The sequence below is a fragment of the Hesperophylax consimilis genome, chromosome 26 (genome assembly GCF_061612785.1).
Source record: "Hesperophylax consimilis isolate HC1 chromosome 26, BYU_Hcon_1.0, whole genome shotgun sequence".
Lineage (NCBI taxonomy): Eukaryota > Metazoa > Arthropoda > Insecta > Trichoptera > Limnephilidae > Hesperophylax > Hesperophylax consimilis.
The window spans coordinates 28117718-28137617 of NC_142861.1; the positions used below are offsets into that span (position 1 = coordinate 28117718).

The 19900-nt window shown below is 34.6% G+C and overlaps 1 protein-coding gene across 1 annotated transcript in view; it reads left to right on the forward strand.

Annotated features, from left to right (window-relative positions):
* The window catches only part of Sulf1 (Extracellular sulfatase Sulf1), a 220690-nt gene that overhangs the window by 123637 nt on the left and 77153 nt on the right, over positions 1–19900 (forward strand). The gene's annotated exons all lie outside the window — the stretch shown is intronic.

Below are 19900 nucleotides of genomic sequence, written 5' to 3' on the forward strand. Positions count from 1 at the left end.
ATCCACCATCGGAAATGTCCGTCAGTACTTCCTACATGCGTTTTGTCTAGGTTCAGTGCCCACGCTAATCAATCATAGATTAAATTTAATACAGCCACCGCCGACGACATAAACCGATAGGAGTGAATCATGGGCATGCATGTATGCCCGGAATACGCTCGATTTTCCCTTCTGGTGAAATTGATAAAACTTTGACGTTTTTTCTTGTCTTAATCAAAAAAAAAACTGCTGCAAAATTTGTACATTTTTAACGGTCATGTCTCTCGCCCTGTATGTCGCCTGAAGTTCCAAAAATCCTTCCGGACGGAAAAAGAGAGATACCTTCGGTTAGCTATCACTACAGAAGAAAGGTGGAAAGTGAATGGCAAGCGACTGACGTGAGAAGGGCCCATCTCATTCCTGACCCCACTGAGAGACAGCCTATGTTTTGACTGCCTCGTAAGTTCTGGTCCTTCGCTAACAGCCGGCGATGTGACATGACGGCGATACAGACTACCGAACGCGCTGTCAAGAAATACTCGCTTCATGAACTCCCTGGCTGAATCTATGTGGTCCACAGTTCCTCGTAGTTCCCTTCACCTTAGTGTTCCTCTGGGAATTCTCCACCATACGGAATCACACTTCTAGGGACTACCTATTCATTGGCAGCTACGTTATTTCAGGCATGTTGTAGGCCGTGGTAGACTGTATGTATGGTGTAGGTTAAGTAAGACCACGTGGGCTCCCGCCCTCGCCTCGGTGCGGCATAGAACACCTGGTCCCCGCCCACCGTACCGTAGTAATCCGCCCATCATGGATTTCCACTTGATTCTAACTTCATTTGCTTGTTTGCTGAGTGAAATTCACCCAGCTTTCTCGGAAAAATGATTGAACTTTTATATTTCGGTTATTTTAATGTTAGACCACTGCAAATGTCTAAAAAATATACTCGTATGATTGGGCTCCACTATTCCTGTGTTCCTTACGACAATTTATTGTAAAGCCAATTTCTTAAAGTGCATACTTAAGCCATATTCCAGGCTTCCACAAGGATCAAATGTGGAACCTCTCCTTATATTATTCAATAACAATATTATATTATTCAATTCAATAACAATACCTTCACTTAGCCGACGATAAGTTTTTCAGAGCTATTGAAAGTATCATTGATTCCATTATTTTACATAATGCACATTAACTGTGCGAATATAATGATGTCGTAGACAACCGTTCGAGAGTTTTTACTGCTTCAGAAACGAACAAATCGATTTTCTTCTGTACCTGTCGTTTAGATTTCAACTGCAAATTGGTGTAAAAAAACAAGTTACTTTATTTTTTTCATGTCACTTTGAAAACCCCAACCCCTGTTACCAAATTTAGTGTTATTACATAATATGCAATATGAAGGCTTTCAGTTTCTCTAGTTTCCGTCTCCGTATTCCACTCCATATAGTATTACTTTATAAACAAATGGAGATATGATATGACAGCGTTGGCGTCTGTCATCGAGCTACGACCAAACTGCACGGACTATCGGCGAAGCCAATGAAAGTTATGGTTTTGGTAGAAACTAAAGCAGAGCGCTGATTTTACGTAAACGACGTTGGCGGCACTTTTTCGCGAGCGTATTCATACTAATAATGGTTCAAGGCCCGTCTCCCTTGTTTCTTTTTTTTATGTTCTACTCTCTTCGACAAATCGCCGAGAAAGCGTAATTATTGGAGTGTTGATGACTTAACGGTCACTTTAAACGCTATAATTGATAGCCCGGTACGATCAGGAATTCGATAAGTTCCTAAGCTGTGTTTATTGAATGATTTACCGCTGGGTGGAATGCCTCGTATACTCAGTGCAATTGCAAGGAACAAGATTGGCGTTTGTGCTAGAAACTCTGACGCCATCCAATAGTTGTTATCATATATAGCGTGAAATCCATCATTACAACTTGCCAACATGGTTTTGTTTCAAACAGATCAACCTTAACCAATCTATCCCTGTACGAAAATTATATAACAAATGCACTTGCTAATAGACAACAAGTCGATTCTATATATACTGATTTCAGCAAAGCGTTTGATAAGGTTTGCCATAAAATTCTTGTTAGCAAGCTGGCGAAAATTGGCATAACCGGTAACGTACTATCCTGGTTTAAGAATTATCTGTCTAATCGAGAGCTTACTGTCTGCATTAAAGGTCAACTGTCTTACACTTTTACAGCTACAAGCGGCGTGCCCCAGGGGTCACATCTAGGACCTATTCTTTTCAACATATTTATAAATGACGTTACAAATGTATTTAAACATGTCTTTATTTTGATGTTCGCAGATGATATGAAAATTTACCGAATTATTGACAATATTAATGACTGCTTATTATTACAATCAAATCTCATTAGCTTTTCTGATTGGTGTATCCTAAATAAATTAACCCTTAATGTAAAAAAGTGTGAAGTCATGAAATTTTATAGGAAGAAAAACCCATTGATTTTCACATACTGTATGAATGATGAAGTCTTAGTATCTGTACCCGAAATAAAAGACCTGAGGATTTTTTTTTTTTTTATACTGAATACCTCACAAGAGTCCCAACTGCTCCCGTCTGGAGCCAGTGAGACTATGGCATCCCCAATTGGGGGATAATAATAATAATAATGATAATAATGATTTATTGTCTTCTTTTCTTATTAACACATAGATATAATGATATCCTCACTGGGATCTCCCGTGCTGAGGATGTCATTTACATATTATAATTTAATTATAAGAAATTAATATTACAACAAAGTATAATGTAGTATATATATATTTTTTAAGTAATTTTAAAATAAGTAAGGTACTGTTTTTTGGTATAGTTCAGTTGATTCTGTTTTAGTCTGTGTTTGATTTCAGTAAATTTTCTATTTCAGATCTTCCTATGTTAAGTATCCAGCTTTTTATTTCAGATTTAAATGTTAAAGTGTTGAGGTTTTTGAGTGTGAGTGGTATTTTGTTGTAGAGTTTAATACTGTGATATAAGAAGCTTTTTTGCCCAAAAGTTGTATTTGTAATTATTTGTTGGATAAGTTTTTGATCATGAGATCTAGTGTTTCTATTGTACGTGTTTGTTGTTATTTCTTGTGTTTTGTGTTTAAATGGATGTTGTGTGGCTGAAGGTAAGTGGGGAAGGGAAAGAGGAAGGTGGTGAAGTACCTGGCTATTCAGATCTAGTCACTAAACACGACTAAAGCCATTTGGAGCAACGTTTCAATTCTGAATGGTGGTCTTACACCAGGGCGATACTGGTAGTATCTTCCACTCTGGAACGTGCCGCAAATATACTATATATTATTTTAATTAATTAATTGTGAAATAACACCAATTAATCAAATAAAATTTATTTGCGCACGCCGGGTTCGAACCCGCGACCTTCGGAATGGCAGTCCAATGCGTTACCACTGGACTATGCCGGGATAACATTTGACACCAAATTAACATTTATCTCCCACATTAACAATATAACCACTAAAGCGATGCAAATGTTGGGTTTCATATTAAGAACTTCAAAAGATTTTAAAAATTTAAAAACTTTAAAAATATTGTATTCATCCATTGTCAGAAGCCATTTAGAATTCAACTCAACCATTTGGAATCCATTTTACAATATTCATGAAAAATCTATCGAGCGAATCCAACATAAATTTTTACGAAACATAAATTATAGATTAGGTATTCCTATTGAAAACATTAACTACACCTCACTGTTGAAAGTCATGGGCCTTGCCACATTAAAAGAAAGAAGAATATGTTCCGATCTATTTTTTCTTTATAAAATTGTTAATAACATGTTTGACTCCCCTGAACTCCTTAGGTTGATCGACTTTCATGTGCCTAGTAGAACGGTTCGTCAGAAGGTACCTTAGCATTGTAACATTGCAGGTACCAAAGCAGAAATAAATTCAGCAATGAACCGACTACACAGTGCAGGAAATAAATATTGCGTGAATACTAACGGTACTGAATGTCTATCAGCCTATAAACACATTATTATTAAATCTGTATGTCAAATATGAACTTGACAAACATTAAACGGGGTATGTGCGAACTATTTCTACTACTCTGCAAACTATTTTTATACTTTCCTATAATCATTACCATTGAGTTGGAGTGGATTTTGGCAGATTCTCTATTTTTAATCTCAATTATTTGTACGTATATTTTGTTAACTCGGATATTTTTTATATTATTTTGTATAACATATATTTATCATATAAGATCTGTATAATTAAAAAAATATATAAATAAATAAAGATGTACATTATTATCTGTAAAAGCCCTATGGGCGTTTAAATAAATAAATAAAATAAATATTATTTTATTATCAGTCTCTTGCTTGAAGTAGATTAATCGACTTGTGAATTTTAAGACAGCACGTACGGGTAGAGGACAGAGGTAGAATAGTTTTATCTGAATACTAGCTGAAGTCCCGGGCGTTGCGTTTTTAGTTTGAGACCATTGGTTTTGTCTAAATCAGATGTATCCTGTAATTTTCCTCTTAATTCAAAAGAATTCCAAACGTGTAAAATTTCACCTTGAAGTATTGTAATTCTGCTTTAAGGAGTGGGAAATGGGGATGGGGTGGTTTTTCGAAATGAAACTTAGAAATGACCTTCGTTTTTAATCTCTAGTGCGCAAAAATCAAACAAACTCCGCCCGCCCTGTGTTGGTCGACACGCCACAGACAATCTTCTTTATACAAATAGATTCATAATTTGGTTTTACCGCTCCGTGGCTTCAAATTCGGATAAAATGCTCTGCAAACACGTACACTTCGGAGCGGCGGTACCACGCGCTGCTCCAGGCCGCCGCACAGAAAAGTCTACAAAAGACTGCCCTGTAAACCGTTACCTTACTTTCGGACTTGACTTTTCTCGCGACGGCCTGGAGTGGCCCGTGGTGCCGCCCCTCCGAAGTGTACGTGTGGCAGAGCCCATAATCTGGTCATACGATAGTAGGTACCTTTAGTGGCTTTATTTCATTTTTGCACTATTTCAAAACCTACGACAGGGTTAAGATTGCTCTTTTGAAAAATGTAATTTCTTTATTATGTGAGTGGGTAAAATAATGAGCTATCTGAAAGTACGTTGCCTGTTGTAGGCTGATGATACGGTGCTGATTTCTAACGGCATGAAAGATCTACAGTCTCTCGTGTCTAGGATGAACGAAGTTTGTATGGAGAATCAGTTATGATAAAAGTACCTAAGTATTTAAGTATAAATTCATGATGTTTGAAAGAGAAACAGTGTGCAATGTAGTTGTGTACTTGGGAAATCTCTTTACGCGGGATAGAAATACTGGTGAGGATGTGGAAAGAATGGTAAAAGCAGAGAACTCCATTATGGAGGACTGAATGTGGTTGGCACTAATAAAAAATGTCCAAAATAGCTAAGCCAGCAGTCCAAAAAGGAGTGCTGATACCAACTCTGGTGTATCGCAGTAAGATATGTAACTAGAGGAAGGAAGAAAGCAGATTGAAAGCTATAAAAATGAGATGAGGTACTCCGATGAAAATTGGTCGAATAAGTAACATTTAGAATGTAACAATTTTACATAATATAATTTTGAGTAAACAGTGGTTTTAGCTAACTTTCAATCAATTATGGAATTAAATAAAATAGCAGAAGAACTTCCACGCCATTAATTTTATTCAGCTTCATCTAGCGCGTTTTATATCAAAGCTTCGTACATTATGTTCTGTTTTATGCGCAGTTTATCCTTAATGAAGTCAGCCATCAAAATACAATTTACAGCGCAGAAAATAAATAATATACAAAAAATGATGCAACGCGCGAAATCTGTTTAGTGTCGTGTTTTGCCTTGGAGCGTCTTAAATAGCGCAATTTTTGTGCTACGAGGAAAGATATTGTTATGACTTAAATAAATTCCTGAAAAATATACAAGTAGCGCGGAACTGATTTATTTATTCCTGTTAATTGTTTGTCGGGATTTTTTTTGATTACCTAACAAATTGTTTACATAGTTACAATATGAAAGTGTGAATAGTTAATTGGCACCTTATCCGCAAATATCTTGAATTTATCGGTTCACAATGTTATGTTTGTACTTTGGCGCATAGTTATTATAATAAGTACCTAAGTTTATCAGTTTTTTTCTAGCTGTTGCGCTGATCGTAAAACTCACCAGCACATTTACAAATTCGAACGAAACAGATTTATCATGATGATATATTGAATGAAATTTTAACTTTTTTCCACTTGTTTTATTTTTTTACCGTTACCAGTTTCAGTCTATAATAGCCATCTTCAGACTGGTACAGTTATTCCTTAACACATAGCGTTATTTTTTTCGGTTTTGCGAACAAACAGCTATTACTGCTATTAGCTATTACTATTTGGAGAGTGGCTCAATAATATGGGGACCCGGGAATGCTACGTACACTACAATGGTGGAGAAAGTACAAAAGAAGTTTCTACGTTATCTTTATCTTAGAGACTTCGGGTACTATGGTTATACCCATCACCCTTCCTTTCCGGAATGCTGGGTATCGATAGTCTTGTCAACAGGCGGAAAGCTGCGTTGCTGATGATGGCCTATAACTTGTTGAACGGTCACATCAACAATCCAGAAATTTTTAATAAAATTTTATTTTACGTCCCTGATAACTTCGCAAGAGCGCGTAAGCACAAACCATTCATTCTTCCGAGATGTAGGACTAACTTACCATTAGCAATGCCTCTCGGAAGAATGATAGTCCTTCTAAACTCACTAGCGTCTGACATCGACATTTTCCACCTGAGCATTAATAAATTTAAATCGCTAATTAGGTAATTATGATTGTGTATTTGTATAATGTATCTTTGTTATTGGAATTTTTTATTCTGTAAATATTCATTTAAAATATAAATAAAATTACCCGTAGAGTAATTTTGATTGCTTTTGGAAACAGCTCATATTGTCTCGTACAAGTCGTTGTATCTCCCTTACTGTCATGGTGAGAAATGTGAACTAAACGATGTTAGAAAAGGAAAACACCGCGCTTTATATTCAAATCTATAAGTTAACCACAGAAGAATTCAAATGAATACCTCTATGAAACCAAAGGTTCCGACCCCAATTCGAGAAAAAGAAGTAATTTTTTTGATTTTTTTATTTATTTTTATATGAAACGACAGTAAGTGGTAATACTGTTCACAATACATTTTTATAGTAAAATCTGTGTTTTTTTCGCTATCAGTAATTTAAGTTCAGTGGTTAAACGGAAAAAATTAAGCTGTTTTTAACTTTTTTTAATGTTTGATTTAAAAATTGTGTGTTATTTCTAATAATGAAATTTTACTAAAAAAACGTATTACATTACTCTCCAAAAATATTATTTGGTTTTCGGATATGTTCAGAAATATTCCTTTGAATTGGATTTTATTGTGAAGCTGAAATACACTCAAATTCTCTGACTGACAACGTCTTTCAGAAACAGGGATAAAACTATGGATACATAAAATTCGGGGGAGGGGTTTAACATGGGTTAACATCTTCGTTGCTATGTCGTGTTTCATAGCTGAATTTACAATTATTTTTATTACCAGCAGGCGTAATATTTAGTCTATGGGTTTTACAGATGAATGTACTATTTACTTAGGAAATACCTTTCTTGAATTGTTTTCATCTATTTACGTTGACAGTTTTCAGGCAGGTGTATTACTATCATTATTGTTATTATATTCTTGTTAAATTGAACTAACTCTAAACCTCTCTCCTTTGGAAGTCCGTCGGGAAAGAAATGACCTCATTTGCTTCTTCAAAATTTTAATTGGTATTATTGATTCACCTACTCTACTGCAACTCATTCCCTTCAATATCCCCTCGCACAGACTCAGAAATAATGAACTGCCCTTCCTCAACCATCATTCGACAAATTATGGATATTATTCACCATTGTCCAGAATGTGTAGACTGGTAAACTCAAGTCAAAACCTTAACTTTTTTGCGATAAGTCTGAATGATTTTTGCCAGTCGCTAAACAAGTGACGGAATATTATAAGTGTCCTGTGGTCCTGACCCACGGGGTAGTCTTGACTTGATTCGACTTGTCACTTTATTTTCTTATATTATATCTACCATATGTCTTTGCTTTCATGTACCTTTGTCTACTCCTGTATTTTTCATTTTACTGTATTCGTGTTATTATTTTGTAATTTGGACGATGTCCGTTAGTAAATAAATAAAAAAACATGTGATTTTGATTGATATTTTTATTGTTAGATTTTAAAAGCATAGGTGTTTTACATAATTTAAGGAATAATTAATTGTACCAGTATTAAGCTGGAATAAGCTCAAACCGGTTAAGGTAAAAAAAATTATATAAGTTCAAAATCCTGTTAAAAACGGGACAGCAGGCCGCTTCCAAATAAAATGATGGTACATTGCGAACTTATCAGAACATATGTTCATGCACCTGCATTTGCCCTGTTAATATATAATGACGGAATTTGAAAATGTTATGATTTTTATGAACACGTGTTCAGTTTATTAAAAGTTTAACGTGAAACCTATCACTTCATTAACCTGCAGATTCGTTTTTTAAGAGAAATACGAATAATATAAAGAGTTTTTTTAATAAATTAGCAATGTGTGTAAAAAAGGTTAACATCGTTTCAATATATCGTCATAATAAATTCCACCACGTATCAAAAATATTAAAAAAAAAAATTAATCGTACTATTTTGATATAAAACTTCAGAACACTTGGTATATTTCATGGTTGTTACCTTCCCAGATATCATTTTCTCATATTCATATACAGAGATTTGTCTTAGAAAATTCCATTCGAAATTATCCAACACCTTTATGGGCGTTTTATACAATGCTTTTCTGCATACCTATCCCCATACAAAACGTAAATCGGTACCCATATGAAAAAACGTTGCTTTACAAAACTACATAAAAGCATTTGCTTTTGCTGTTGCCGTCAACAAATCATCAAAAATAGATGCGAAAATCACAATACCGAACAGTATTAAACGTTCACAATCATTAATAAACACATAATATTATGGTATTTTTATCAATCTGTTAAAAATCGATAAAAAATACCTCGATAAATCGAAATTAAAATGCGATATTTCCACATTATTTTCCGTAGAAACATTACAGACCACAGGATGTTAAATGTCTTCTCTATTGTCATCTAAAATCGTAAAATAATAATGATACGAATTGTCAAATTAATGTAAGATTTGAAATTTACAATCATAATTAATTATTTTATATTGATGAACCTACATGTCTAACTTTTCACTTAACTTCACTCTATAACCTTTCACTTTAAAACTTCACTTTGTAAATTTTCACTTGTTAAAACTTTGCTTTAGCTTTGAAAATTATCACGGAATAACTTCACTTTAAAAAAATTCATTTCATTACTTCGATCACAGTGTGTAACTGCTATGTGTCCAACTTTTCACTTAATTTCACTCTATAACCTTTTATTTTGTAATTTTACACTTTAAACTTTTAATTTCGCTTTAAAAATTATCACTTTATAAATTGACTTTGAATTGTTTAATTTTATAATTTTACACAATAGTGTACAAGTCTAACTTTTCACTTTAAAACTTCACTTTGTAATTTTTCACTTTAACCTTTAAACTTCGCTTTGAAAATTTTCATTTCATAACTTCGATCACAGTGTGTAACTGCTATGAATTCAACTTTTCACTTAATTTCACTCTATAACCTTTTATTTTGTAATTTTACACTTTAAACTTTAAACTTCGCTTTAAAAATTATCACTTTATAAATTCACTTTAAATTGTTTAATTTCATAACTTTACACAATAGTATACAAGTCTAACTTTTCACTTTAAAACTTCACTTTGTAATTTTTACTTTAACCTTTAAACTTCGCTTTGAAAATTATTCATTTTGTAACTTACACATATTTTATAACTATATTATACCCAAATAGTTATAATTTATAAATACTGCTATCTCTTTATCAGGAGAATGTTTGTAATATAAATGAATATTATTATGTCATAATAAAGTTTATGGAGATAAAAGCATCGTGTAAATCGTTCGTAAAACTGGTTCCTGGATTGATTTAATTCACGAATCAGTTACGTTTTCTAACTCTAAGGACGGGTTGTTTCAGAGAATTTGAACAATTCATCAAATTTCGAAGTCAATTTTCAAGTTCTGAGAAAGATATTTTCAAGTTCTGTTTTTATTTCAGTTCTGTCAAGCAACTAGCCTATAATGATATAATAACAGAACTTGAATAAGACTTTCACACAGCCAGAAAATGAACGTTGAAATTTGATGAATTGTTCAAATTCTCCGAAACAACCCGTCCTAACAGTAGTTGTGCGTTTTATTATGTCTCTATTTGTATTCCGTTTGCGTAAATCGTATCAACATTCAGCATCAAACCACAAGCACAAAAAGGTATATATTCAAAAATGCTTTTAAATCTTCTATATCTCAATAGAGGCCATATTAGAATATATTTTACATGCATGCAGTAGTATTTACCTAACCTGCTAAGAAGTGGCTCCGGTACGAAAATGGAATACGCCTGTCAAAACCATTTCCCGCGCTGTCAGTCGCAGCAGCGCGTGGTGTTGCCAGTTGCCACAGAGTGGTAATAATATATTTGCCCTCTTGAATATCGGTCCCTACTTCCTACCTAACTTTGCATGGGTTATGAGGTGGAGAAAACGTTTGAGGCTATTCAGTATAAATAGAGGAAAATATCTGCAAGTTTTATTTCGTATTTACTACATGGCTTCCACAAAGTTACGACACTTCATTTTTTTGTATTTAAAAATTGTGGTAGAACAATTTGATATCTTACCTTTGTTTGACAGTTGAATAATGTTATCAAACGTCATGGCTGGCATGAAGCGAGGTTGCGAAATTTGTGTTTGTCTTTCTAGTGCCTAGGTACGAAGATCGATTTTGAATACTCGAAATATCTTATATTTCATAAATGTAAAACTGAGAAAGAACCTCCTCAAAATATGTTAGAAAGTTTTAAGACATATTGCAATTAAATCTTTACAGGAAACGCGGCGTACCCACTATACCCGGTATGCCCACGTCCCATGTAATCTCACTGCCTGACCTGTCGGGGAATTCATAAACTTAATTGATTGCGTCCGTAAAGCTGTAATTAAATCCAAAATAAAGATGCAAGTGGTACACGGTCGCCCGGTGTAGGTACCTACCGCTATGCAACGACTAGCTTTGAAAGTACAGTGGACTGTCGATTTACTGTAATATGTGGAAAAAATTCCGGTTGATGGATTTATCAGTTAATCCAAAGGTATTTTAATTTTTATTTTATATATTCACTAATATTAATCATTAAATGTATAAAAAAACAGTTGATTTATAAAGAAATTCTGCTGTGCAATTACTATTACGCGTGACAGATGTTTCTTCTTCTCAAGGCATTATCAGTAACCACCACGTTTGGTTAGCCACCACGATCTACTTATACTATACGTCTGTATAATTACTTATGATGAAAATCAAATTGCTCTTAATAGGGAATTCTCTTCACACCAAAAAATCACTTATTATTAATTATTCACATGTAGAAACACTTCAGACACAAGAATACATAGTTTTTATAATTTTCAAAAATCATTTATTAAAGTTATAATGACTTTAAAAACAGGCGCGAACGAAATATTTCAATGCAGCTAAAAACGCCCGGTGATTGATCAAGCGTTCAAGGGCGAACGATGACGTCACTGTTGACCGGCCTAAGTAGATCCTGCAAACCGATGGCGGCGGCGGCGGCAAAGGTGTGACGTAGCACTTGTGACGTAGCGGTCGAAATGGCGCATGACCGTTTTCAGAGCCGAAATAGCACGCAATTTTTAAAACAACTACAAAAAATTGAAAATGCATTTAAAAAAAAGAGGCACATAATAAAATAATTATCTTTATTGAAATAAATTATTTACCAAATGCACGAGAATTCCCTATTGTTTTACAAATACTCTCATCTCTTATTGATTTTCTTACATTAGAGTTCATTACATGGAGTTCCACAAATTACACTTGATGACAGTAATTTTTGTTTTATATCTAAATGTGTATAATTTTTTTACCGTAGATATCTGGTGTCAATGTTGTTGAGGAAGTTTTATAATTACTCAGGTCACTAAAAGTTCAAGTATAATGGAAAGAATGAAGTGTTTTTTTATGTGAAAAGCATCTCTAATTATTTTGTTTAGGTTATGAGGCTGGAAGAAGTGATGAAGGGAAGGAGATGATAAAAAGGATGATTAGGAATAAGGTATCTTATGAGAGACTAACGGGCGTTTGCTCGAGGCTCACAATTTAATTGATTCCGACGAATTCGTAACGATAATATGTATATATTTTTAGAGCGATCCTTACGGATGTAAGTTATTTATATTTAAGAATAATGAAAACGCTACCTTACCGTTAAAATATTTTATGTAAAACCTTTTGAAAAATTTATAAAACGTTTCTCATCCATCAAATTAGCTGTAAACACCAGATTTTATTTTTTTTAGACAATGAATTAGTAACTTTCCGAAGGATTCCTCGAGAAACATCTCAGATTTTAGAAATACGTTAATCAGAAATATTAAAAATAAACCTCACGGAAAAATCAATTTTCTAGGCTGCTAGGGCGAATTCGACTGTAGATCCGTCCATTACGCTGGGCCGCGCGCCGAATATTGTTTTTACACGACTTCATCACTTATTTCGTTAAGATTCCTATTTTATTTTAGAGATTTGCTAGGGCAAATTCAACCTTGGGTCTGTCCAAAACACCAGGGCCGCGCGTCGCATAGTTTTGTGTATGGCTTCTTCACTTACGTCGTTAAGTACTGCGAATATTTCACAAAACCATTTTCAGTGAAAACTGTGTTCTGGCTGCCTCAATGTAGTAAAAAAACAATCAAATCATGTTACCTAAAACGCCCCGGTTAAATCGAGAGTCTACTGTAATAAGTGAATTGCTTTGTATCGCTTAGATTGTCGGAGGTATTTTTATGAATTTAGTATGGAGGTGTTAGATTATTGGTGATTCTGATTAATTGTGATGTGAAAATGAGCTTGTGTAAAAACGTTAAGTCATGTTTTTGAGGTGAGATTATAACCTTTCTTATTCAATTATTTCTATCACACGGAGAAAAATGAGTATTATTAAGAATTTATTAAGAATCTTTTCAGTAGAGTGAAAGAACGAAGAAAGAACTGGATGGAGAATATATGACGCAAATGCGAATGATATCAGAAGTCGGGGACGCCCTATTACATAGCATGATCGAGTGAATCAGGGACTTGAGTCGGGCCATGTCAAAAGTTAGAATAATAGACGAGTATGTATGAGACGATGTATGAATGTGAATGAGGCAAGAAGTGTGTGCCAAGACCTATTTTTTTGACGGTCTCGGCCTACCTTATACCGTGATGGTTAGTTTAAGATTTATTAAGAATCTTTTCAAATTATTGGTAATCCGGTTAAAAACGAGATTGCAGGCCGTTTCCTGAAAAACTACAGTAAATTCCTAGTAATATCGAAACACGTGTTCATGCACCTGCGTTTGTCTTGATAATATATATTGAGAAAATACGAAAATGTTAGGTTTTTTATGAACACACTATGACATTATGATATCGTGACACCACATTGGTATTTTACAAAAAGTTTGTCAGGAAACCTATCAATTCATTTGTCAGGGGCCTGTAATCCCGTTTTTAACCGGATTACGAATAATTTGAAGAGATTCTTAATACATTTTTAAACAGTAATTTTTCTCCGTGCACCAGTATATACAACTTTTAACTGCTATTTTTCTATACTAGACAGTCGTTTTATAAAAAAAAAATCTGTTTGGGCACAAGTATTTTAATGAATAAATTTATTTTCATAAAATAAACAAATACAATAAAGGCATTGAATTAAATAACCGGCTATTCAGGGAAAAGCTCCAGTTAAAAAATACATAAGACAGACAACAGCCCACCTGCGAGGAAGACAAATTCTTAAATGCAGTTTTTAGACATCCTCCGCTTTTGCCTGGCAACAGAAGAAATGAAAATATATTACCTCCGAAAGAGCGCTTGACCTTGTCTAGTATAGAAATACAGTAAATTGCTTACGCGTTGTGTGGCTGCACCATCGATATGTACAAATACATGCCATTTGGTTCGCCAATCAGAAGTTTGATCGCAAGTTTTTTGTTGACGTTTAATCATCTCTTCGACCTCTGTTATGGTGTCATTTACTTTTAACCAATTGCTATCTTCTACCAGCAATCCTTTATTTACCGGCATCCCTATATATGTCTGCTTGTTCTCCATGAAGCTTAGTCTGCCTAAAGACCCGTTACCATAATATGACTTGACTTCGTATCCATTGGATCTACCCTCATTTCGCACATGAGTATAATATTATTATTTATAAGGCATTTGTAGTTACCTCGTCCAATGCTCTACCCAACTATGTTCTCTATTGAATAATGAACTATTCCTAATGAATCGTTTACTCATTGCTTAGGATCGGTCCGATTATTTGCACAGGTGTGGCCTTAAACAGTCGGCTCGGTGGGAATGCGGTGCGGTGCCGACCACCGAACATGTGGTCAACGATCGCCCGTTGCATTAATTCCCGGCGGGATTGACGAGGTCCACTGGACGACGCCTGAGGCCCTAGACTGGCTTACTGACCTAGATGTTCCCCTCTGAGCTTCCACCATATGGAAAAAGAAGAAGGTCTTGATGTACCAGCGTCCTACACTCCTCACGGACATTCGCCAAATGGATAGCTGCTAACACTGACGTTCTATGCCTATTACACTCGATCTGTCCAACGGATCCTCGATCTTCCTTTGCTTCCTCTGACTTTGCCAGTGGCAATGAGTTTCTTCAAGCTCGAGTTTTCTATGTATGCAAAGGCAATATGGGCAACAAATGATACCCTTCTTTGAATGTCTAAATCTTCCAGAATTGGTATATTAGTGACCCGGTCTGTTTCAGCAGTATCCTAAATATTTCTCTCGTGCACAATATCTTAAGAATGTCTATCCGCTTCCTTGTCTTCAAAGTTTCCATGTTTCCAAACCAAATGGTTAAAATCAGTTTCATCACGGTGTTCTTCGTTATGCCTCTGTCACTCCATATCCGTAAGTACTGACATTGCTTAACTATAACAGCATGGAGTTAAGAAGGAATGCACAGCTGGCTACCGTAAGTTGATCTGCCGCAAAAGGCAATTAAATTTATTCAGGCTTTCAATCTGAAGGACCAATCTGCCATTAGCTAGGTATGCCGGTTAGGAGAAATTTCCTTGGACGTTGACATATTTAATATGGATATGTTGAAAATGATGAGATTTCTATTGTCAGTTGGTGAACGAACAAGTGTGTAGGGAAATTAATGCCGTAAAATATTTGAATATTACGTATCTCTAAAGCGTTTTTTTATGTGCCCAATATTAAACGCAAATTAATAAAAATAAAATTATGTGTTTATTTTAGCAGCTCCGTCCTTTGTTATTTCCTTTTGTGACTTTTTCTAGAAATCGAAAGTTCATATCTCCATTTTGGAGAGTGCCTTTTAAGATTCCACAAATTTATCTCTTCGCTTAAAACAGAGCTAAATACAAGGAAAAGCAGATTTTGGTTAGGAAACCGGATGCTCTGAGGAAAATAATTTCCCTCAGGGCCTATGTCATCTTTGGGGATGCCGTATGAATGGTATTTTTAAGGAAAGGAAGTAGAGGAAGTTCTGGGACGGAAAAGGGTATGAGGGGTAGGTAGGAATATATGGTTCAGTGTGTACAGAAGTAACGGACGAATGATCTATCCCTCCCGCTGCGGCGCAAGGCGATGGGTCAAGAGAGACCAGTTGGAGACCTCAAAGGGTCTTTCCAAACCAACCTCTCCCGATCCGGCCCGCCACGCAGCTGGTGGGTAGGCGTATCGTGAACACACCTCAACCAGTGAACCCCGGGCACTCCAGCTAGATCACCAAACGTAGCGAACCGCTTGGGGAGACCTATGGCAGAGGTGTTGGCTATTCAATAAATGGTTCCCAGGACGGCGGTACCCAAACCCGACTCCAAAATCTGCAAAAATCCCAGGAGCTTTTCGGTTCAAGATATTCCCACTCTTTAAATTATCTTGCAAAATTTTAAATTATGTTACAATTTGACTATTTTTTCCAGAGTTAAAGGTACTCTCAGTATCGTCCTGGTGTAAAACCTTCATTCAGAATCAACATTAATGTTATCTTTCCCGAAATGAAACTCACTGGGAATAATATATTATTTTTTTGTTAATATTACTAAATAAACAAAAAAGAAACGTTGCTTGAAATGGCTTTAGCCGTGTTTGGTGACCGGATCTGAATAGCCAGGTACTCTCCCAACTTCCTCTTCCCCATCTCCTTCCCCTCCCCAATACCTTCAGCTTCAATACCATAATACCATAGTCTCACTAGCTCCAGACGGTTGGGACTTATGCGGTATTAACATATAAAAAGTCACCTTGTGTAGCCGCAATAAAAGCTCAATGCTCAGCTCATTATTAAAAATATCACCTGTAATCACCGGGGCCGAACCTTCGTTTTTAGCTCTGCAGATAAATACAGGTGCGGCAAATATAATTAATAGGTAGATTGCAAAAATTTGACCGAACGACATGTCAGATTATTATATTTGATTAATTTTAGCAATTTATCGCCTTGGTGCGACATTCCAATAAGCTTCATATTTATTATTCCATGACATTTTGTCCTTCGAATACAGAGATAGTTAGCAACTTAATATTGCAGACCCAAAGCTCTGCAACGAATAAAATACTTTTGATTAAATACGTTAGGTACGCATACGGGGTGGAAAGTAGGAATCAATGCCTAAAATTTACCCAATAGTAGAAAGGGGTTATTTTTATTAGTGAACATATCGCTTTTAAATACCCAAAATTTATATCTCCAAATTTTTAATCGTAAATGAATTTTCTTGAAAAGGGTTGTACATAGGTCTCAAAACGCTGTATAACTGATAAAAGAATAGCACAAAATTATCCCAAAAGACACATGGTTCATATTATGCTAATACTGAACTTTTGATAAGAAAGGGACGCTCAGTTGGTTTGGGCATGTAGAGCGAATGAACGAAGAAAGGAGTGTATGGAGAATATATGACAGGAAGACATGTAACGATCAAATGTATCCGATACTGAAGTCGGACCATGTCAAAAGTCAGAATAATAGAAGAGTGTGTATGAGAAGATATATGAATGAAATCGTCAAGGAGTGTGTGCCAAGACAGAGTTGTTTGGCTGTCCGTCCTCCCTGTCTACCCCTGCGGAGAAACGGCGTGATGGTTAGATAGTTTGTGTAAGGTGTAGCGACTTTATTTGTTTAAAAAAATTGTAAGAATGTTTAAATTTAATGGAATTTTTGTGTTTGCTATTGTGTGGTAGGTTTGTTTGTTTTGGTTATTAGGAGGTTTTGTTTACTTTTTGTTGTATGTTTGTGCAGTGAGTGTTTTAGTGGAAATGTTTGCAGATGACCAACTAGTAGACTTTACTCCATTTTTAAGGCAGTTACAGTTCAGGCAATCAAGATTCCAGGAGTTACTGAAATATTGGCATATTAATTTTCTACAATAATATTACATCTATCAACAATACTTTTTTTTAAATTTTAGTAATAACAACAAATACAAATAAACAAATTATTTTTACAGTGTATGGTCTGACAAAGAAAAATAATAATCCCTTTTCGTCACCACAAAGAGACGATGCTCTTGGGTTTGGTCAATGAATTCATGCTCAATTAACAAAGTCATGTAAGCAATAAAATTTTGAAAATAATACTCATGATAAAATAAATAATAAAAACGCAACATTTATCGATGACAGAAAAAGAAGATTTTAAATAATAACAAATATGGACTATTTAAGGTCATCTTTCATTTTAAACAATTTTACCAAAAATAGTATTTTGAATGTGCTCAGTGTTTAATTTTGGAGTTTCGATGTTATTCAATTGTTATTTACTTTTCTTTCTTTAAAACCTCTCTATCTCTATAGTTTATTTTGTAGAACTCACTGGTAATGATAATTACACTTAACATTAAAATTTGCTTTTTTTCCAAGATATTATCCAAATTAAAATAATTACAGTCTCTCAAGGGTACCGGATAAAAAAATTAATACACTAATAAAAACAAACGAAATTAATCAAGAACAATGATTAGTTGATTACAGACCATTACGCAGGGCCAAATTTCGTAATGATCTTAAGGTAAACAAAGCTCTTAGCTGACTTCCTTCTCCATGAGTTAAAAAACCTTTAGAGAATTATGAATTATCATTGTCTTCCCGCGGCTAAAATTAGACACTTCCGTCATTAGGACGGGCAGACGGTCGCTGGTAATAATTTCGGCTCGTTAGAACTGACTCCTTGATCCGGGGGTCGCCAACCTTTGATGTTCAGATTTCATTTGATTTCAACTCGAACGAGAGTTTCATAATGAGGTTTTCTCCTGTACAAAAAAAATGTTATTTACAAATTGTACAGTATCAATACACTCTCCAATCTTCAACGGTTCTTTTTGAAAATAACAGAGGTCGCCACTTCCGTTTACAACAATCCTTAACTGTATAGTCATTAAGATAATAATAATACATGCTCAGTACAGAGTTTTTTTTACATTCTTGGAAGAAAAATCCGTCAAAACGTTGATATTCGCGGCCGGCCGAAAAGCACGTGACATCATTCGATAGATGAATTGTACTGCGCATGACGCCACGAGACACAATTGTATACATTTTACCAGTGTTTACTTTTGAAGCTCACAATTTCGTCATTTTTAGAAAAAACTTAAATTTACTGACGTTATTAACTCTAAATAAAACTTAATAAAAAAAGTTTACAAATAAAAGTAATTATTTTTGTGGTAATATACAAATATATATTTCATACAAAAAGTACAGTAAATACATTTTTGTATTATTTCACCAGCCATGCTATTAATTTCCCAGTATTAGGGCGGGTTTAGTTTACAGATTGACTTTATTCATAGTATGATTTAAAATACATAATAATTAAATTGAGTAATTTAAATAGGGAATGTTAAGACACGTCCGAAGGGCATTTAAGGGGTTAGCGTGTAAAATATGTATGAATTATGATTGTTTTGTACCTACTTTTTTTGTACCATTATTTGTTTTTAGAAGAGTATATTTTTATATTGAAAGCTATAAAAAGCTAGCAAATCTCTAAAAAGTGTTAAATTACTTTCATTATCTCATGTAAATTAAAGTAAATTTTGTAAGTTGTGTGCAGTTATGAAGAATCAGATTTTAAAGAGAAATAGAAATATTAAAAAAGATAAGACAAGTAATTGAATTTTTCACAAAAATGGAAAAACCAAATATTATTTATATTTATAATAACTTTTAAGTAGGTACTTTCAAGCACTAGTCTAGTGCTCGATTGCTAAGGATTGAAAATGTAAGAAGATTTATGTATGAAAATGTATGAATGAGACAGAACATTGGTTGGTATGCAATAAGGCGGATGAATTTTGTATTCCTAGTTTTTATAATCTGCCTTCCTAATGTGAAACATATTCCAGTAATACGAATTATAAACGGTATACTATACCTACTCGAGATGTTATTACACTACCTGAAATGGTGACATTAATCCAGCGAAATCACCATAGAAAATACTGCGCGACTAAATCTTAAAAATATATTTTTTTAAGAACATAAATAATAATCGACTGTCGACCCCTGCCGAACATTGAGACAATACGGTGGAGGACAGCCGATGAAGTTCAACGTTCTCGGTACTTTCAGAGTATAAGTACTTCACTAAGTAAAGTATTTTGTACTTAGGATATTATTATTGTTAGCTAT